We start from the raw sequence: 23,587 nt of genomic DNA, 5'->3' as shown, positions 1-23,587 counted from the left end.
ACAAATCCTCCAGCAACAATCACTGGGGAAAAGAGTGCTATTCAGGAAATGGTGCTGGGAAAACTAGCTGATCACATGTAGAAGAAAAAAAGGATCCTTATGTATCACCATACACAAATATTAACTCTAAATGGATCAAAGACCTAATGTAAAGTCCCAAACTTCAAGGATCATAGAAAATGCAGGAGACACTCTTACGGAAATCAGAATAGGCAGCCAATTCCTGATAAAAATCCAAGATGTCTATATCATAAGAGATAAGATACACAAGTGGCACCTCATGAAACTGAAAAGCTTCTGCAAAGCAAAAGAAGCCATCAAGAGAGTGGGAGACAGTCCGTAGAATGGGAAAAAATATTTGCCAAGGACATATCTGACAAAAGCCTAAAACCAGAAACTACAAGGAACTCAGACATGCTGAAAGGGACAAAACAAACAGCCCCATTAAAAAGTGGGCAAAATACATGAATAGACACTTCTCAAAAGAATTAATATGAGCACCCACCAGACACATGAAAAAATGCTCAGCCTCACTAATCATCAGAGAAATGCAAATCACACTGAGAACCTTCTAACTCCAGTAAGAATGGCCATCATTAATACAACAAAAAACAACAGATGCTGGTGAGAATGTAGAGAAAAGGGATCACTTCTACACAGTTGATGGGAATGCAAGCTAGTTCAACCTCTATAGAAAACAGTGTAGTGATTCCTAATAAGAACTATGCATTGACCTTCTCTATACTATCCAGCAATCTCCCTTCTGGGAATACACCCAAAGAAAATCAAATCACTCTACAAAAAAAATACTTGCACATTCATGTTTATTGCAGCACTATTTACAGTAACAAAAACATGGAACCAACTGTGCTGCCCATCAAAACTGGACTGGATTTTTAGAATGTGGTATATATGCATGATGGTATATTACACAGCCATAAGGAAGAATAAAATTATGGACTTTGCAGCAACATGAATGCTTTTAGAGTCTATAGTACTCAGTAATCAATTACAGAAACAAAGAACTGAGTACCACATGTTCTCACACATAAGTGGACTCTAAACACTTACCATAATAGTATAATAAAGGGATCGGCAGTATCTGAAAACTGCCAGGAAAGGGAGGGGGGCACATAACATTAATAATGATACCTAATTTCAAACCAGGCAAATTGGGGACCAAACGTAGGCCCAAACTTTGCCTGTACAATGAACACTTTCATACCTAATCTTGAATTGTACTCCACATATTTAAAATAAAATAAATTTTAAAAATAAAAAGGTTGATAAAAATAGAACAATCATAAAATAAAAAAGTTGGAAAACTTACTCATCCTGCTTTTAAAACCAAATGCAAATCTACAATAAACAAAAGAGTGTAACACAGGCACGCAGATAGACATATAGATCAGTACAATCAATTCTAGAATCTACAAATATACCCACATATCCATGGATAATAATAAAGATGCCAAAGCATTTTAATTAAAAAATTATTTAACAAATACTGATAGGAAAACTGATTATCCACAAATAAAAATGTGAGTTGGACTTTTTACTTAAATGTTTACAAAAATTAATTCAAAATATACCAAAAAATAAATATAAAGGGTAGAACTCTCAATCTCTAAAAATAAGACACAGAGGTTAATATTTGTGACTTTTGATTGGGAAATGATTTTTTTTAGAAACAACACCCAAAGTAAAATCAACCAATTTAAAATATATAATTTGGTCTTCATCAAAATTAACACTTTTGTGCCTCAAAGGACACCATCAATAAAGCAAAAAGACAACTTACAGAAATAAAGAATATATTTCTGATATGATATTTCAAATATCATACTTGCTAAGGAACTTGTATAAAAAATATAATAAAAACACAACTCACTAGTAAAAGATAAATAATTCATTTAAAATTGGCAAAGGATCTGAATATAAATTTTCCAAACAAACTATACAATGACTACTTAGCACATGAAAAATGCTCAAAATCACTAGAGGTCCAGAAAATTTAAACCATAATGAGACATGTCATCAATCTAACTGGCTGTAATAAAAAGATGCAAACATGTGGCAAAAAAGAAGATAAATTGAAGCCCTTATGCATTAGTGGAGAAAATGGAAAATAATGCAGGCACAACACAAAATAGTCTAGCAATCTCTCAGAGGCTTAAACATACAATTACACTATGACTCAGAAATTTCACTTTTAGATACATACTCAAGAGAAATGAAATCTTGTCCACACAGAGTTTACACATGAATTTAATAAACATTTATAATTGCCAAAAACTAAAAAAAAATCAATGTTTACCAACCAGTGAATGAATAAATAAAATATGTATTTCTGTGCTATATGGCCATAAAATGAAATGGGATTATTAAATATGCTATTTCATGGATGAACCCTTAAAGCATTATACTAAGTAAGAAAAGCCAATCACAAAGGACATATATTATATGATTTAATTTATTTTTCTGAAGTCCAGAATAGACAAATTTATACAGACAGAAAATAGGTTAGTGGTTGCCTAGGGCAGGTGGATGCAGAAACTAGGATTGGGAAATAAAGGCTAAAGTTTACAGGGTTTTGAGTGGGGAGACTAAACTGATTGTCGTGGTGGATGCACAATTCTGTGAATATGCAAAGAAACACTGAATTTTACACAATAATTAGTAAGATATAGTTTATATGGATTATATTTCAACAAAGTTTTACATTAAAAATTCCTAGCTGGGCGTGGTGGTGCATGCCTGTAGTTCCAGTTACTTAGAAGACTGAGGCGGAAGGCTTACCTGAGCCCAGCAGGTCAGAGGCTGCAGCGACCATGAGTGTGCCACTACACTCCAACCTGAACAACAGAGGGAGGCTCCAACTAAAAAAAACTCAAAAAATCCTTGAACCAAGATAGCCAAGAAATACTGATTCAGCTGGAAAGCTACATAAGAGCAATGATTTGTCTTTGCAAGATTATTTTAGCTAAATGGTAGCATCTATAAAATAACAGGAACATTAAACATAACTGTGTAAATAGGAGGCCATTTACCTTGTTTCTCTCCTTGCCATCTCTCTGCTCCAAGTATTTATGTAATGCATTAACAACAAAGTTCAAGAGTTATATTTTAACTTGATTATTTAACCTTATAAATATAAGAATGGGAAATAGAATTTAAAAAGGCAACTGGAAATGAAGCCTCTGCTGCACCAGGATGTCTATGAAGTGGACTTCAGTTCTTCTGCTGATACAGAAGAGTTGTTACCTTAGCTCTGGGAGTTGTGGGAAGGTGCTGGTGTGGCCCACAGAATACAGTCATTGGATGAATATGAAGATAATCCTGGATGAAGTTGTTCAGAGAGGTCATGAGGTGACTGTATTGACATCTTCAGCCTCCATTCATGTTGATCCCAGCAAATCATCCACTATTAAATTTGAAGTTTATCCCACACCGTTAACTAAAGATGACTTTGGGGGTGTTTTTGTGAAACTGGTGGACAGATGGATGTATGATCTTCCAAAATATTCCTTTCTGTCACATTTTTCAAAAGCACAAGAATTGTTTTGGAAATATTCTGAATGTATTAGACATCTCTATAAAGATGTTTTGAACAAGAAACTTATGGCAAAACTACAAGAGTCAAAGTTTGATGTTATTCTTGCTGAAGCTATTGGTCCCTGTGGTGAGCTGCTGGCTGAGCTTCTTAAAATACCCTCTGTGTACAGTCTTCGCTTTTCTCCTGGCTACACACTTGAGAAGTATAGTAAAGGACTTCTGTTCCCTCCTTCCTATGTACCTGTCATGCTGTCAGAATTAAGTGATCAAATGACATTCATGGAGAGAATAAAAAATATGTTATATGTGCTTTATTTTGACTTTTGGTTCCAAGTACTTGACACAAAGAAATGTGATCAGTTTTACAGTAAAGTCCTAGGTAAGTTATATTTCCAATTGGTGGTTATTAAATTCTAACTTTCCACATGACATTGAAGATGAGATTGTATGAATATCAAGTCAGAGGAGGAGATTTCTTTAAGTGATATGATGAAATGAAAATATGTGATGACCTATCAATCTCACAAATAGTATGGACATCTTACACAGGATCAGTTAGAACCCAGGGACCATCACTTCTACAGGAAAATCCAGGAATTCATAAATCTGCAAATTGAAGCATTTGTGATTTTTTAAACAATCATATGTTCATTTTACTATACTTTTATTTTTAAAAAGTCAATAGACACATCAAAAAAAAATCTTGAAGAAGGCAAATATATCTTTTAAAAAGTTACACATATTTCTAGCACAGTTTTCATGGTAGCATTAAGAAGCTGTTTCTCCTTGTGTAATTCAGTTTGTATATTAATAAATTAATTATTTTTCATATAACCCAAAGGAGTCCTTCTCATTTAAGAGACGTGATGGCTGTATTGCAGAAACAGAAACTAAAATAGTTTGACATTTGTAATATTTATACATTCTTTAACAAAGAACTTGAAATTATTTGGGGACTAAATTCTCATTGAGGTGTGAACATCTTTGTTTTAAATCTCTATTTTATTACATTATACCTCTCAATTAAGGAAAATATGAGCCAGATTGAGAAGTAAAAAGTATCTAATTCAATAATTTCTGAATATTCCCCAGCTGCCATTTGTAAATATATTTATTTTTAACTAACTAATATCATCACAATCTTAATATAAAACAAAAGCAGTGCTGAGTATAAAAATTTCAACCATACTCTCCAAAAACTAAGAGTTTACTTGGAGAACTAAGGATCAAGAGACTAGGTTATTGCCTTCTAGAAACTAGACTTAGTACTTCTTAAAAAGTTGTTTTCATAGTTATGGTAGTATTAATTGATTGTGGAGTGCAAAGATGTGATTAAGTGAATATTTGCTACTTTTGCAGTATCTGAGAGTAAACAAATACAGGTTTAATAGTACAATGACATTAAATAATTACTTATATATACTGATGTGATGCTAGAGATGGGGTTACTTCACAATTATTTTTAACACTTTGTCAGTTTATATATTCATATTAGGAACACATATATTACTTGAACGTTATATTATGCTCATATACAAATGTGCATATGTTGTTCTATCAAAGCATAGATGCTCTATATGTCTTTAGCTACATTATTTCACGTCTTTTAAGGAAAATACCTATATAGTACATGACAGGTCTCTAGTGTCATGCACCATAGACTTTTTTTTTTTTTTACTTTTTGTCATTTTGCTTTCCTTCAGGAAGACCTACTAAATTATATGAAACAATGGGGAAAGCTGAAATGTGGCTCATTCGTACTTATTGGGATTTTGATTTTCCTCATCCATTCTTACCAAATGTTGATTTCATTGGAGGACACCACTGTAAACCTGCAAAACCTCTATGAAAAATAAGCATACTTCTTTGATTTTATTTTGTTTGCTTTCCATTTTCAGAAGGAATGACTCTATTTTTCATTCAGAGTGTTTGATTTACAATAAGAGAAATATGGGAGGTCAACCAAAATGACTTGCCATTCGAAACTCATATATTTCTATACCATCACAAATTTGTGAATTTCATTATCATTACTGAATAAGGTTGGATACTAGGATACTTAAGAATTGGTTAAAATAGGACCTACATTATGAAATCTATTTGAAAGTATTAGTCATTCATTAAAAGAATATCTATAATGCAACTGGCTAAAACAATGGGTCGGTACTGGATTTTCAGAGAAACAAAGTAGGTACAGTTTCTGATCCTACACACCTTACATTCCACTTTGAAAAATCTGAAAGTGCTATAACTAAAGACCACAATGATAAGCAACATCCAGGACAGATTTCCAAATCATTAATAATTAAGTTGGGCCCTGAATAATGTGCAGGAATAGATGAAAGGATGAGGGAACAAGGAGCACACAAAATAAAAACAGGTAGAGAAGTAAGGATGTGTCCCCAGGCTCCATGTTTAGTTTGCAGGAAAGGACTGAGTATAAAGGATGATGAAGTTAGAGAGGTGAGTTGAAGCCAGATACTTACAAGAAGTTTGAGTATATATTAAGTGCATTGAAGAGATACTGAATAGATTTAAGAAATGAAGACAGCGGGCTCAGTGGTTCAGCCTGTAATCCCAGCACTTTGGGAGGCTGAGGTGAGTGGATTGCCTGAGTCCGCGGGTTCGAGACCCGCTTGGGCAACTTGGCGAGACCTCATCTCTACAATAAATCAAAAATTAGCCAGGTGTGGTAGCGCGCGCCTGTAGTTCCAGCTACTTGTAAGGCTGAGGTGGAAGGATCACTGGACCCCAGCAGGTCAAGGCTGCAGTGGCTGGGAGCAGCCACTGCACTCCAGTCTGGGTAACAGAGTGAGACTCCAACTCAAAAAAAAAAAAAAGAAAGAAATGAAGACATATCAGATTTTCTTTAATCAAAAAACAAAAACAAAAAACAAAAAAACTCCCAAGATATTCAATAGATTGAATTGCAGAAAGGCAAGACTGAAAGAGTAGACCATTTAGGAAATTTTGCCTACGTATATTTTAAAAGAATAAAGCACTTGGAAAACATGTATCAAGAGTTTTAAAATGCATATAGTCATTGCCTTTCTAATATATTTATATGCAGCTATACAGAGAAAAAAATAAATCAAGATGAATGGATTCAATATTTGTGAAATATGTCCACTGATAGAAAGTGGAATAGAATGCTAACAGGGAAAATTACCCTTACTTTTACCAAAATAGCAACTTCATATTGTGTTGTGTGGAAAAAAATATGTTAATACACTGAAACAGGCAAAATGTTCCTGACACATAGTGGTCCAGAAGTATTATAGATATCATAATTATTGTTATTTTTGTTAGTAGTGTTATCAAATAGATAACACATATCAGCCACATGAGTTGAAATTATTCACTTAATAGAAACTGATTTGCCAACATGTCAAGATTATATGCTCTCTAGCAAAGTCCTTGATAAAAATACCTTGTGGACTTGTTTAAATGTAAATTTTTAAATGTTGTCAGTAAGATGAGCAAGCTGAAATGCTAAAATGTTATTGTAAGGAATGAGGCTCTTTCCCAGTATTCTAGCTTAAAAAAGAAAAACATTTCTCAATAACATAAATTTGTGCCCCTGAAAAATTTCCAGCCACACCCAATGATTACTTGCTTTCGCTCCAAGATTTCAACCAACCATCAATGAGATCACAGAGTTTTACCTCTTAGAACATATACGGGATGGTTTATCTCATCAGAGTAGATGTTTTCTGCCTAATGCCAAGCGTATAGTACACCTCATTAAAGCTACCTTGGGGAACTTGAACTTCGATCTCAAAATTGTCTGACATAGAAGCATAGAGAAAATGTAAATGCATATATAATAAAAACTAAATAATTTCTACCCCTTGTAACTGAAAACTGACCTTAGGTCTGAATTACTAAAGAATTCTGTCAGCATGGAGGATGATATTCCTTATGAAGGAACACAAGAACCTAATATATTTTACTTTAATATCATACTTCTATGACATAAGTAGAAATCTTTACTACATTATTGTAAAAAAATCTCTTAAGAATTTGTCTATCTTCTTGTTAGCAGCAACATAAAACTGAAATTTTTTTGAAGAGATAAAATTCAATATATAGGTTGAATGCAAATGGTTTAGGCTGTCTATATATAATAATTTTTACAAGGGGTAAAAGCAGAGGTAAGAAAAATGAAACTTCTAGGCAACCCCCGGGTCCCCTCCCACTGTGGGAGCTTTCTTGTCTTCTCAATAAATCCTGCTTTAAAAAAAAAGAATAATGAAACTTCTATGCAATCCAACGTAGTCTCAAAAAAGTTTCCCTTTCATATGGAAGGAAACTGATAGGGCCACAGGGAGGGAAAACAAAGTAGATGGAGAAAGAGGACAAAGGGAAGAATGAGTACTAAAACACTAGGCATAATTACTTTTATTGGCTGTTGTTATTAATTAAACAAGGAAGATTTGAATCCAAGTCTATAGTTGTAAAATTTCTCTTCTAATTCTTTATTTTAAAAAATGTTACCCTAAATTTCTTGCTTTTCATTAAGTATTAGATTCTCAGACAATGTCTGTGTATTTTAAAAGAATAAAGCACTTGGAAAAATGTGTCAAGAATTTTTAAAATGCATATAGTCATTGCCTTTATATTATATTTATATACACTTATACAAAGAAAATAAATCATGATGAACAGACTCAATATTTGTGAAATATGCCCTTAAAATAAACATTGCAATAATTCATATACCTCATATGAATAATTGAATACAAACTTGTATCAAATACATAATGAGTACAAACTTGTACTATGTGCATACATCACCATTAAATTCATGTTATCAAAAATATTTATTACACTGTCATCCATAGTGTTAGTTTATTTGAAAAATCAAAGGCAAAAGGAGGAATAGAGCAAGATCACAATGTTTGTATATTGAAAACATATATATATAATAAGATTAAAATATCTAAATTTATGTTACATGTATACATTGAGTTATATAAATAAAATAAAAACTACAATGAAAGCACATGCATTTTAAATCAGGACATTCCCTAGACAGAGAGTATAGGAGAAATTTATTTTCTTTTTAAAAATGGTCATAATTTTACATTTCTCACACTGATCTTATATTACCTTCTTAAGATATCACAGAATGAGATCAGTGACACATCTGTAAGAAGAGGGCATATAATTTCAATACCAGATGCTGGATGTTCAATGGATGACCTGAAATAGTAATAGAGTGACTCTCCCCTAAATGTGATATCATTGGTTCAAACAACATTTCTGAAAAATGCTTGGCAATATGTGTGTGCACAGTCAAAATTTAATTTCTTTTATTATTTCAACAATAGTTTGAAAATAAATTTTTACCCTAGTGATTAGCACATGCTTGTTATTTTGAAAAGAATTGGTCAGTATTTTACAGTGAGAAAAACTAAATAATATATATAAAACAAAAGGAATAATAGTGAAACTATTAGTATACACATTTGACATTATATTCAGGAAAGTTTTGTCTCTACATATTTTATTTGTTTGTGGGTAAATATATTGATCAAGGTGGAATACAATCCCTCAGTGCTTATATTCAGGAAATGGCTCCAATGTCTCCAACTAGAGAAATTCTATAGAAAAAAGCTGCCTGAAATAAACTTGTCATTTAGTAGAACTACAATGACATAGAATTAAAGCCAAGTGGCGCCAGCTTCCAAGACCCTATATTAGTAATTACAAATGATAAATGAAGAGTCTGAGTATAATATTTTCTAGCATTATCTTCTTTGACTACAGTGTAATAGCTCTGTTTCATTTTACCTTTCACACACATGTATACATGCGTGCGCACACGCACACACACACACAAGTTTAATATAAAAATGAACAATAGAGGCCATTTATCTCATATTACAAATTTCCTTCCTAAGAAACTGAGTGATTAGGTCAAACACATCCATTACTGCAGAAAAATTAATAATACTTGATTTTCTATCATACTAAATTGCAAAAATGTTTTCAATAGCGTTTGCTGAGCTATCTCCTTTTTGTGACAGTGCAAAATTTTTTTCACAGGAAATGGAAGACTTTGTCCAGAGCTCTGGAGAAAACGGTTTTGTGGTGTTTTCTCTGGGGTCAATGGTCAGTGACCTGACAGAAGAAAAGGCCAATGTGATTGCTTCAGCCCTTGCCCAGATCCCACAAAAGGTTAAATAAAGTGTCTCAATGTTGGACAGCCACTGAATAAGCCTGCTAAACTCTATAAAGAGTCCAATTATAAAAACATACTACCAAAATGTTAACTGATAGGATAGCTCTAATTATCTTAGATATCAATTAAAATCAAATATATATATATATATATGATGATAAAATAGTAAAGGGGAGTTTGATTTATCATCACTTTGGCATTAGCATTGTGATCAGGAAGAAATATGCTTACGAAGTGCAGGTGAGATTTGGGTATTACTATGACATTCCAGGCAGGTACAGAGAAATCACCAAATTCTTCCCTGTTGCTTGCTTCCTATGCCTACAAGTTTCCTGAGGACACTGTGCACACTACAGATATTATCAGAGTTTAATTTTAATGAATAATTGCACTAGTACAATAACAAGTAGGTATTGAAGTCTGAAGTGCATCATGCAGTTTAGGCCTGCCATGTAATCTGGCCTCCTGTACGTTTTGGAATAAGTCTATTTAGTATGCTCTTTGGGATGCAATTCAGGTAACAGATGGCCTGAGCTGACAAACCACCAGTCCGTGTATCCACCTAGGTACGTGGATTTAGAGAAAGAGCAAAACTTTCCTGTCCTTCTGGACTGGGTCGTGTTAATGTCTTAATGATAAAGATATAATAGAAAGGATGGAGATCAAATACTGCCCTTTGTGTAGACTCTGCATTATAAAGTGTGGCTCTACAAGGACTCTGCTCTAACCATCAAATGAATGCCTCCTCCATATTGAGGAAGGAAAAGGGTATAAGGAGTCAAGCAAAAGGAAACCAGCCATAGAAAGAGTTTCAGATGCTTCCCTCCATGAAATATAGTAGAAATTTACTTTCTAAATTATAGAATTCATCCACATTATTTGTATTTGTAAATTACTTTTTCATTTCCTATCTAACATAAACTTCTTTTACTGACCTATATTTTTTATTCTGAAACCCAAAGCTACATTGCACACATAGCAAATGGAATGCATATAGTTGTAAACTATACTCCTGTTTTTAGAGATTGCTAGGGAATTCTAGAATAATTTCGGTACTGTGCATGGCAATGTCTGGGATATACTGAATCATATTAAAAATTGCTGACAATGCTTTGCACTTAATTATCTAAGTGTTAATGATCAGGTAAGTAACATTTAGCAAAATACCATTTTATCCTTTTCTAACAGCTGTCTTGTTACTCATGCATTGCCAGCTGGCTCTTTATTTCTACAATGAAAAAATTTCCAAACCTAACAATACTGATAATACTTTGATTCATGTAAAAAATTGCATTTTGAAATTTTTCTTGGAAGTACAACTTAATAATTTGAAATCTAAAAGTGGTTATGCATGCTATCCATGCAGCATTGATTTATTTCTCACAAGTAGTTGATTTTATAGATTGCAAATCAAAAAGTCAAACTCTAATAAAATAACTTATATGCAACTATATATAACTAAACTACTCATAGCATTAAAAAATACATTAATATTAAATTAGAATTATGACTAGTAGTGAATACACAAAGTTATAGGTCACTATTAGTTTGATGCTGCTTTTGTACTATTATTATAATGACTGCCAACAATTTCTTAAATACCTGAAATTTTCATGAATAATCTAATTTTCCTAAATTGTTATGTCTAAAACATCATGATTTCCTTATATGGCAAATTTATTATATAAGTAAGCACAAGAAATGTGAATGTTCTCTTTACCTCAGACTTGTAGTCATTCTCATTAATTAATATTCTTATTTCTTCATCTTTTATATATATGGAATTTAACTAAATAACTTCTAAACTTTTTTGAATTCTAATACATTATAACTTTGGAGTTTCACTCATGGAATAAATTGTTTTTTACCCTAACAGGTTTTATGGAGATTTGATGGCAAGAAACCACATACTGTAGGACCCCATACTCGGCTGTACAAGTGGTTGCCCCAGAATGACCTTCTTGGTAAGAGTCAAGAGAGCAAATACTGAATATATGAGAAATAGCCAATTGCGGTGATTAGAATTCAATAGAAAACAAGATTACTGCACATAAATTATTGAAAATTCAAAACCTAACTAGTTCACATTTATTTCCCAGTACTAGGGGAAAAAACTGAAACAATAGGTATTTTATTACAAATATACTCACATATTTTATGACCAGAATCAAAGTATCTTCATTTCAGACAAAAAATTATCTCATAGAGAGTTTTTCAATAACTACTTAAGTTGTCTCTGTCTCCTATGTCCATAAGTCTACACCTGTGCTTTCTCTTACTGTACTAAATTTCATTATATCCAATGCCACTAAAAAAGTGATAAGATAGACAAGTGGACCTCTTTAAACTGACAAGCTTCTGCAAAGCGAAAGAAATCCTCAAGAGAGCAGGGAGACAGCCCACAGACTGGGAAAAAATATTTGCCAACTGTATGTCTGACAAAGGCCTAACATCTAGGATCTACAAGGAACTCAAACATGCTGAAAAGAAAAAAAAACAAACAGCCCCAATAAAAAGTGGGACAAAGATATGAAAAGACACTTCTCAAAAGAACATACACGAGCAGCAAGCAGCAAACAGATACATGAAAAAATGTCCAGCCTCATTAGTTATCAAAGAAATGCATATTAAAACCACACTGAGATACCACCTAACTCCCGTCAGGATGGCCATTATCAATAACTCAAAAAACAACAGAAGCTAGAAAGGATGTGGTGAAAAGGGAACACTTCTACACTGTTAGTGGGAGTGTAAACTAGTATAGCCTCTGAGGAAAACAGTGTGGAGATTCCTAAAAGATCTAAAAATCAACCTCCCATATGACACTGCAATCCCCCTACTAGGAATATTCCCAGAGGAACTCAAATCACTCTATGACTCTATGAAAAAGATACCTACACACGCATATTTATTGCAGCATTATTCACAATAGCAAAAACATGGAACCAACCGTGCTGCCCATCAAAAGGACTGGATTTTAAAAATGTGGTACAAATACACAGTGGGATGTTATGTAGCCATAAAGAAGGACAAAATTATGAATTTCACAGCAACTTGGATTGACTTAGTCTGTAATACTGAGTGATCCATCACAGAAACAAAGAACTGAGTATCACATGTTCTCACTCACAAGTGGACCTTGAACAATTTATCGTAATACTATAAGAAAAGGATTAGCAATAGTGGGAAACAGGTCAGGTGGGGTGTGGGATTAACAGTAGTGAGAAACTTCCAGGGGAGGAGCAAGGCACACCTCATCAACAAGGGTACCTGCACAATGAACATTTGTATACCTAACCCTAAATTGTACCCCACATCTTTAAAATTAAAAATTAAAAAAATATATATTTGTTCTCATATTATGTCTACAATTCTTGACTTGTCCTTTCCCCTACTGTACTAAATGTCATTATTTCAAATGCCACTAAAAATAACAGTTCTCATATTACTGGTAACTATGCATTTTCTATGGAATTGAACCTACAGTCTTTATCATGATGTGGTAACACACTTTATGATAAAGTGTAGCCTGTCCTTCCTCTGAGTTCAGCACGGCTAACACCCTATTCCTTGCTGCCCTCGACATCCTGCGTATTAGACACGGTGTCTGCACTATTTAAAGGAGAACATGATTTTACATGGCAAACATTTTTTCTTTTTCTTCTTCCAATTTTTTTTTCCTTTATCTGAAATGTTATTTTTTATGTTTTCCACCTGGTACTCTTGTATTCATGTTTCCAGTCTTAAGTCACACACACCACTACTTTCATGGAGCCTTCGCTTGCCACTTCAGCAGAAGTAGGTGCTTCTGTCTCTGAAATCTGTAAATGATTTTAATGCAATTTCATGGAGATAATTATCTAGAAAATACTGCCCCTTTCAGTATAGGTTATGCATTTCTAATTTATTTGTAAGACTTATCATGGATAATTTTACTAAAATTCATCCAAGCCTAGGTCACCCCAAAACGAAAGTTTTTATAACTCATAGTGGAGCCAATAGCATCTATGAGGCCATCTACCATGGGGTCCCTATGGTGGGCATTCCTCTGTTTGTGGATCAACCTGATAACATTGCTCATGAGAAGACCAAGGGAGCAGCCGTTAGAGTGGACTTTAACACCATGTCAAGTACAGATTTGCTCAATGCGTTGAAGACAGTCATCAATGACCCTGTGTGAGTATAACAATTCTTTCAGTAGGTGGTATTTATAGATATGTACTCTTGTCAACAGTGAATATGAGTTTCATCTGTTTTTTAAGAGACTAATATTTCTCTGTATTTCAATAGCTTTAATGGGTACAAATAGTTTGGGGTTACATGGATGCATTTTATAATGGCAAAAATATCTGTAGTTCAAGAGTATCCACCACTCACACCTGGGCACATTGTACATAGTAAGTGATTATTAGTCTCTCCATCCTTCCCACGCCTGCCCCTGGGTCTCCAGTGTCCATTATATCATTCTCTGTGTCTCAGCAGATGTTTAGCTAAAGTTCCACTTACAAGTAGGGATGTGTGGTGCGTGGTTTTCTGTAACTGTTATTTCACTTAGGATGATGTTCTCCAACTCCCCTCAAGTTGCTACAAAAACATTAATTCATTTTTCTAATGGCTGAATATTGTTTCGTGGTATATTTATATCACATTTTTATTTTCATTGATGAGTTGACATGCAATTAGGTTGATTGTACCTCTTTGCAATTGTGAATTTTACTGTTATTAACATGTGATTGCATGTGTCTTTTTGTGTAACAATCTCCATTCCTTTGAGTAGATACCTAGTGGTGAGACTGCTGAATCAAATAGTAGATATCCCTTTTACTTCTTTGAGAAATCACCATTTGGATTTCTACAGATGGTATACTAATTTATACTCCCACCAACAGCATTTAAGTTTTCCCTTTTCTCTGCATTCATGTCAGCACCTATTGAGTTTCTTTTTAAATTTTTTTTTAATATTGGCCATTCTGACCGGAGAAAGGTGACATCTTATGGTGGTTTTAATTTGCATTTTCCTGATGATTAGTGATAATGAAAATTTTTCATATTTTGTTGGCCATTTATTTTATTTTATTTTATTTTGAGAGAGAGAGAGAAGTCTGTTTATGTCATTTGCCGACTTTAATTTTTTTTTTATTTTAAAGATGTGGGGTACAATTCAGGGTTTAGTATGCAAATATTCATTATGCAGGTATCTTTGTTGATGAGGTGTGCCCCCTTCCCCAGGCAGTTTCCCACTATTGCCGATCCTTTTCTTATAGTATTATAATAATTGTTCAAGGTCTTCTTATGAGTGAGAACATGTGGAAACTCAGTTCTTTGTTTCTGTGATAGATTACTCAGCCATAAAGGACAAAATTATGAATTTTGCAGCAACTTGAATGGACTTAGAATCATTTGCCCACTTTTAAATGAGGTCATTTGCTTTTTTTCATGCTGATCTGTTTGAGTTTTTGTAGAGCCTGAATATTAGTTCTTCGTCAGATATATAGCTTGCAAATATCTTCTCTCATTGTGCAAGTTGCCTATTTACTCTGCTGATTATTTCTTTTGCTGTGTAAATGCTGTTTAGTTTAATAAAGTCCCACTTATTTTATTTTCGTTGCATGTGGTTTCAGGAAATTAACCACAAATTCTTTGTCTAGGTCAGTATCCAGAAAACATGTTCTTAGATTTTCTTCTTGTATTCTTATGGGTTTATTCATGCCTGACCATTAAGTCTTTAATATATCTTGGGGTAATTTTTATATATGGTGAGAGATAGGGATCAAGTTTCATTTTTGTGCTTAGAGCTATCCACTTTTCCCAGCACCACTTGTTGAATAGGGGGTTCTTTCCTCCAGTGTATGTTTTATCTGCTTTGTCAGATATCAGTTGATTTTAGATATTTGGGTCTATTTCTTGTCTACTCTGTTCTGTTCCATTGGTCCATGTGTCTGCTCTTTTACCAGTACCATGCTGCTTTGGTTATTACAACTTTGTAGTATAATTTGAAGCAAGGTATTGTGGTGTCTTCAATTTTTTTTTTTTGCTTAGGACTGCCTTGACAATTCTGGATCCTTTTTGGTTCTATATGAATTTTAGAATGTGTTTTTCAGTTTTGTGAAAAATGATGTTGGTAGTTTAATAGAGATTCTATGAAATCTGAAGATTACCTTAGGTAATATAGTCATTTTAACAAGGTTGATTTTTCCGATCCATGAGCGTGGGATTTTCTTGCTGTTGTTGTTTTGTTGTCTACAATTTCTTTCATCAGAATTTTGTAGTTCCCCTTGTATACATCTTTCATCTCCTCATTAACTACATTCCCAGGTATTTTAGCTTTTTGGCAGCTATCACAAGTGGAAATTAGTTCCTGATTTGATTCTCACCTTGATCACTTTGTTGTATAGCAGTGATACTGATTTGTGTATCTTGTTTTTGTATCCTGAAATTTTGCTTAATTCATTAATTAAGTGCAGGAGTCTTTTGGAAAAGTATTTAGGATTTGATAGGTATATAATCATATCATTGCCATACAGATTTAATTTCTTTTCCAGTTTGGATATCTTTTATCTATATTGTCTGATTGCTCTGACTGTGGCTTCCAGCACTATGTTAAATAGGGAGTAGTGAAAGTGAACACCCTTGACTTGTTCCAGATCTGATGGGAAATGTAGTCAACTTTTCCCCATTCAGGATGAAATTGATTATGGGTTTGTTGTGTATAATTTGCTAATATTTTGGGTGATGTTCCCTCTATGCCTATTTTGCTGAGGGTTTTTATCATCAAACAATGTTAGATTTTGCCAATGCCTTTTCTGAATCGAATGAAATTATCATATGCTTTTTGTTTTTAATTCTGCTTATGTGGTGAATCACATTTATTGATTTGTATATGTTGAACCACTTTGCATTCCTGGGATCATGATCATTATTTTTTTTATGTGCTGTTGAATTCTGTTTGCTAATATCTTGTTGAGTGTTTTTGCTTTGGGGATATTGGTCTCCAGTTTGTTGTTGCTGTTATTATTGTTGCTGTTGTTCTGTATATTTTCTTGGGTTTGGTATAAGGGTGATAATGGCTTGTGCAAGGAGTTAGGGAGAATTCCCTCTGCTTCAATCTTATGAAAAGCCTTCAGTAAAATTGTTAACAGCTCTTCTTTGAAAGTCTTGCAGAATTTGGCTGTGAGTCAATCAGGTCCTGGACTTTTTTTATTGGGGAGACTTGCCATTCCTGTTTTAATCTCACTAACTATTATTGATCTGTTCAGTGTTTCTATTTCTTCCGGATTCAAAATTAGAAAGTATTATGTTTCCAAGAATGTATCCATTTCCTCTCTATTGTCTAGTTTATTCAAATTGCGGTGTTGATAATAATCTATGACAATTTTATGTATATCCATGATATTAGATATAATGTCTCTATTTTAAATTCATACTAACTTAATTTCAATCTTATTTCTTCTTTGTTAATTAATCTAGCTAGTGGGCTATTAATTTTGTTTAATTTGTTCAAAAAAACAACTTTTGTTTCATTGATCCTTTGTATTTCTTTCTTTTTTTTTTTCATGTTTTACTAGATCCTTGGGTTGTGACTTTGTTTTTTTTTATATGTGATCATTCAGTCTTATTAATGTAGGATTTAAACACTATAAATTTTCCTCTGAGCACAGCTTTGACTCTTTCCCAGAAGTTTTGATAACTTGTTTTGTTGTTGTCATTTATTTGAAAGAATGTTTTAATTTCTATTTTGATTTTATTGTTGATTGAATTTTATTCATTCACGAACAGATTGTTTAACTTCCATGATGTTTTTGTCTGGTTTTGAGAGTTCTCTTGGGGGTTAATTTATAGTTTTATTCCACTGTGGTTTGAGAAGATGCTTGATATTATTTCAATTTTTTTTTTAATTTACTGAAGCTTTATTTGAGGCCTATCATATGGGTTTTTTTTGGAGAATGCTTCATGCGTTGATGAGAAAAAATGTATATTCTGTAGTTTGGGGTAGAATGTTTTGTAGTAATTCCCTTTGCTCTAGGGTCCAGTTTTTCTTTGCTGACTTCAATTTTTCTTTGCTGACTTTTGCCTTGATAATCTGTGTATTACTGTCAGTGAAGTGTTTTAGTCTCCCACTATTATTATATTGCTGTCTATCTCTTTTCTTAGATCTAGAAGAGTTTGTTTAATAAAGCTAGCAACTCTGTTGTTGGGTACAAGTATATTTAAAATTGTTATATTTTCTTGTTAGATTGATCCCTTTATCATTGCATAATAACCTTAATCTTTTTTCATTGTTGTTAATTTAATATATGTTCCTCTGATATGAGAATGACTACTACTTCTCAATTTTTATTTTTATTTAAGTGGAATCTTATTTTCCATCACTTTACCCTGAGTCTATAGAAGTTGTTTTGTTAAGTGGGTCTCTTGAAGGCAACAGATATTTGAATCATGAGTTGCTTTTTTAAAATCTATTTTTCCAATCAATATCTTTTAAGTGAGGTATTGAGATCATTTATATTAAGGTATAGTGATGATATGTAAGGTATGATTGTATTTATTATGTTGATTATTACCTGATTATTGCTTTTCTCTCTCTCTCTCTCTCTCTCTCTCTCTCTCTCTTTCTCTCTCTTTCTCTCTCTCTCTTTCTCTCACTGGTGTTTTATAAGCCCTGTGAGCTTTATAATTTCTGGTACTTTTTAATGGTATATTTTGATCTTTTGTTTCAATATTTAGATCTTGTTTGAGTATTTCTTGTTGAGCTGGTCTAGTGGTGACTATTACTCTCAGTGTTTCTTTGTCTGAGAAAGATTATTTTTTCTTCATTGATGAAACTTAGTTTTGAAAGATACAAACTCCTTGGTTGATTGTTACTCTCTTTGAGGAGATAGAAAATAGGACACTACCTCTTCTGATTTATAGAGTTTCTGCTGAAAAGGCTGCTGTTAGTCTGACAGGTTTACCTTTAAAAACTATTAATATTTGGTCTCACTCTTCTTAAAATTATTTCCTTCACGTTAACTTCACATAACCTGATGACTATTTGGGAATGTTCTTTTTGCAGTGTATCTTCCAAATGTTCTTTGGGCTTCTTGAATCTGAATGTTTAAATCTCTGACAAGGTCAAGAAAGTGTCTCAATTATTTCCTCAAACAAGTTTTGCAAACTTGTTTGTTTTTGTTTGTTTTTTTCCTCAGAAAAACCTATAATTCTTAGGTTAAGACATTTTGTATGACACCTTTCTAGGAGACTTTGTTCTATTTTCTTAATTTTTTAAAAAAATTGTTGTCTGAGTCAGTTAATTTTAAAAACTTGTCTTCAAGTCTTGCAATCTTTTCTTCTACCTATTTGTTAAATCTCTCCCTTGCATTTTGTACTTCCTTTCCTTAGTGTGCCTTTCATTTCCAGAAATTCAGATTAGTTTATTTTCTCTGTTTTGAGAAGTTTTCATAATCTGAATTATTTCTATTTTTATAGTTGTTTTTAATATTCTGTTAGATCTCACTAAGTGATTATACTCAATCTATTTAATTCTATATCTGGCATGTCAAAGATTTTGCTTTGGTTGGGATCCAATGCTAAAGAGTTAGTGCAGTCTTTGTGGGGAGAATAAAAACTCTTTTTTTATTGTCAGGATTGTATTTCTTGTTCTTTCTCATTTAGTAGATTATCTCTTCTTGTTATTATTTTTAAATTTGTTTTTATTTGATTATTTTGTGAATGTATGTATTTTCTTTGGTTATCACCCCCACCCCCAGGATGTAACTTTAATGTGTACACTTTATGTTTATCTAGCTTTGGATCTTGGTGGTATAGGTTATGAATGTGGTTATAGAGAATATTTGTGTGTTGACTCTCTATGATGTTGCTTGCAGTAGCAAGTATTGAGTGTGTGTGTATGTTCACTGGCTCTTGTAGATCTAGAATGGCACATGGTTAATGAAACTTATTTTGTTCCCCAGTAGCATGGTGTGCTCTTTGTGCAATCCCAGTATTTTGTCCTCTGAGTTGTACCTTTGAGTCTTCAGACCATGAGGAGGCATTTGTGGGTGAGAACAAGTTTCAACTAGAGCAGTTACTTGTATGCAATGCCCTAATAAAGGACTAAAGTCTCCCCTGATGAAAACAGTTGGGGAAGCTCCCAGTGAGATTCAATGAGGTCTTTGTTAATTTTTTGTCCCATGGAATGTTCCCTTTTTGTGATGCACTCCACCTTCCCTTAGTTCATGAGAACCCACCCATTGTGAGTTCTGCAGTTCTTCTGTATCTAGTTGCACTATGAGGCTGACAAAAATAGGCACATGCTGGAAAGTATCTGCAAGGAATTCAGTGATGTAAAGGCACAAGGGTTGAGTTCTAAGGAGAGTAGGTTACTGACATCTCTTGAGGAACTTCTTGAGAAGCTCTCTGATGACTCAGTCTATGAACTATCAGTACTCTAGGTTCCAAGTGGCACTTGCATATGTCAGGTCTAATTGGGCTGGCAGGGTAATTACATAGCGATCATAGAGTTTCCTTGGTTGTACATAGATATAGTGTTGTAGCTATCTCAGTCGCCCACTGTGATATTGCCGTACTGGGCACAGGCACTGGCTTAGGATCTCCTGAGTGTCTGAGGCAGCTTGAGTAGTGATGCTAGTTGAGGTCTGGGAGGAGACCTTCCCAATGGTTGTATTCTTATCACAGATGTTATACTGGGCTTTGACAGTTGACCTCCAGCATTTGGAGCCAATAAGACCATCTAAGCTTCTTGTTTCTTTCTGCCCAGAGAGTTGGCCATAGATTATAGGCTACAAAGGTCAAGTTCTTGGGTGATGGCTCAATTGGAGCCATTCAGAGTTTGAATGAGCACACAAATCTTTGTAGGTTCTGGCAATGTGTAGGTGAGCAGAATCTAGGCCATTTCTCGTGTGGGACTAAAGTCTCATGAGGCTCAAGTGACCCTCCAAGTCTGTGGCAGGAGTGTCTGTCCCTAATTGCCCACACTTACCATTTGCCCATGTCCAGAGGTTGCTTTCTATTTCTGACTTTTTCAACAAAAGTAAGAGTCAACAAGAAAATTATAATTATGTGTGTACCTTCATCTTAGCAATTTATCTTTCATATATATATACAACATAAATGTATTCATATGTAACACTAATAAAATATGCAAAAATATTTTTTACCAGAATTATTACTAGTGTCCAAAACTATTAACAACTCAGATTGTCTTTTTTTTTTTTTTTTTTGAGTTGGCGTCTCACTCTGTCGCCCAGGCTGGGGTGCAGTGGCACACTCACGGTCACCCAGAGTTGACCTGCTGGGCTCTGGCAATCCTTCTGCCTCAGCCTTTCAAGTAGTCAGAACTACAGGTGCACACTACCACACCTGACTAGTTATTGCCTGGGCTGGTCTCAAACTCACAGGTTTAGGCAATCCACTCGCCTTGACCTCCCAAAGTGCTGGGATTGCAGGTTGAGCCACCGAGCCCAGGTCAGATGTACATTTTTATAAAAAGAAGAGATAATCTGTGGTATTTAATAGTCAGTAGAATATTACATAGCAACAATGTTCACCGATACTTGTACAAAAGACAGACACAAATGAAGGGCAAAATATATGATTTAATTATAAATTAAACAAAATTAATCTAGGGTGTTGAAAGTCAGGAAAATACTTGAGTTGACAATGAGTGTACTGAATAAAATGATCTACAAAATGAATGTACATGTAGACAAGTGTGAGATCATATATCAAAATCTGAGTAATAGGCTCATTAATGTCTTTGTAAGAATTTTTAGATTTATTTTAAAATTTTGAGTTTGCATATACACATTCTATGTATTTCATAAAGTATTATTTTAGAACATAACATATTTTAAAATTTTTGGAATCAAATAGTATAGAAACATAAATATATGTCTTAAAAATATAAATTATATATATATAATATTAATATAAAATAGTATAAAATACCAAACCAAGGAGATATACAAGTACTGCCATAGTGTACCGGGAAAATCCTTTCTTAGAGATAACATTTAAGGGAAGTCTCAAAACAGATAAAAGAAAGCCTATGGTCTTTGCAAAGGAGATCAGTCTTAAAGAAGGAGAGAGGAACAAAAAGTACAAAGATGCTAAGACGAAAACACTTTTGGTAGTTTCAAGAAGAATAGGTCAATGTATCTAGAGAACAGTGTGTAGCAGGGTTGGAAGGTGCCAGTGTCTGACCATATAGACCAAAGAAAAATTGGATTTTATCTTCCATGAGAAGATAAACCCAAAGATAATTTTAATCGGGGGGGTGTGATAAACTGACCTTAGTTTCAAAAAATATTTTGAATATTGTGTGGAAAGTAGACAGTAGAAGACCGAAAAGTAGAGTAGAACCAGGGAGAAGGTTAACAGACATTTCCCTACCATGACACAGCTCCTCTTAAGAAAAAAATCAAGATGGTCATTCCAAATTGCATTTCCACTATGTCACTTATAGCACTTAGAATAGTTCATAATATTACCTCTGCTAGAAAGACACTCATTTTTTCCCACCTGACCTTCCATTTTCACTTTTTAAGATATTTGTGCATGAGATAATTCCAATTTAAAAGCCAAACTTTCTACAATGACCTAATTTAATATATTAGAATTCTACATCAATTCTATGACATTTGTTTTGAATCATTTGTCTGACACTCTAAACACTTTTATAGACTTGACATGCTTAGACAATAACTTATGTTCAATTTTCATAACTTTATGGTTATATATCTTTCAGATATAAAGAGAATGCTATGAAATTATCAAGAATTTATCATGATCGGCCAATAAAGCCCCTTGATAGAGCAGTCTTTTGGATCCAGTTTGTGATGCGTCACAAAGGCGTCAGACATCTTTGGGTTGCAGCCCACGACCTCACCTGGTTTCAGTACCACTCTTTGGATGTGATTGGGTTCCTGCTGGCCTGTGTGGCTACTGTGATCTTCATTATCACAAAATATTGCCTGTTTTGTTTCTGGAAGTTTGCTAAACCAGGAAAGAAGGGAAAAAGAGATTAGTTGCATCAAAGGCCTGAAGCTGGGAGACCTGATAGACAAAAATCCTTCTGTTTATTCTAGCAAGAAGAGGTTATCTGAAATAAATTCCTTTTCTTCTATGATAAAACATCTTTTCACAATTTACTGTGTTATGCTAAAATGTGTTTATTATAGATTTAGTCATTATTTAAAAATTATAAAAATTCAAAGTCAAATATGTAAAAATTAAGAAATAAAAAATAATATAAATCCATAGGGATTATATTAAAATTTATTATTCAAATTCCCAAGTAATGCAAAAAAAATTTAACTATGTTTCACCGGGCTCGGTAGCTCATCCTGTAATCCCGCACCTTTGGGAGGCTGAGGTGAGTGGGAGGCTGAGGTGAGTGGATTGCCTGAGCCCGCGGGTTCGAGACCTGCCTGGGCAACTTGGCGAGACCTCATCTCTACAATAAATCAAAAATTAGCCGGGCGTGGTAGCGCATGCCTGTAGTTCCAGCTACTTGGAAGGCTGAGGCGGAAGGATCGCTGGAGCCCAGCAGGTCGAGGCTGCGGTGACCAACAGCGGCCACTGCACTCCCGTCTTGGCAACAGAGTGAGACTCCAACTCAAAAAAAAAAAAAAATTAACAATGTTTCACATGTTATCAGAAACATAAGAACATTACGAAGTCCACACACAATATCAATACTGTTTAAAGTTATTCAGAATACTTTTACTTCATTTTAAACAGATTTTCTTGTTTAAATGTTGTCAAATAAATTATTAGACAATTAAATGGTAAAAATTTCTCACTTTCCCTTCAATATTGTGGGACCATTATTGCTGCCTTGATTAT

At 33.8% G+C, this 23,587-nt stretch overlaps 1 pseudogene; it reads left to right on the top strand.

The window, feature by feature from the left end:
* The first annotated feature begins 3,213 nt into the window (after positions 1-3,213).
* LOC103266439 lies at positions 3,214-22,767 on the top strand (annotated as a pseudogene).
* Positions 22,768-23,587: the final 820 nt, after the last annotated feature.

The sequence above is a fragment of the Carlito syrichta genome, unplaced genomic scaffold (assembly GCF_000164805.1).
Source record: "Carlito syrichta isolate Samal-C Ts95f unplaced genomic scaffold, Tarsius_syrichta-2.0.1 Scaffold307184, whole genome shotgun sequence".
Taxonomy (NCBI): Eukaryota; Metazoa; Chordata; class Mammalia; order Primates; family Tarsiidae; genus Carlito; species Carlito syrichta.
Note: the sequence above shows the minus strand (reverse complement) of the source record. Positions and strands in the feature narration are given on the sequence as shown.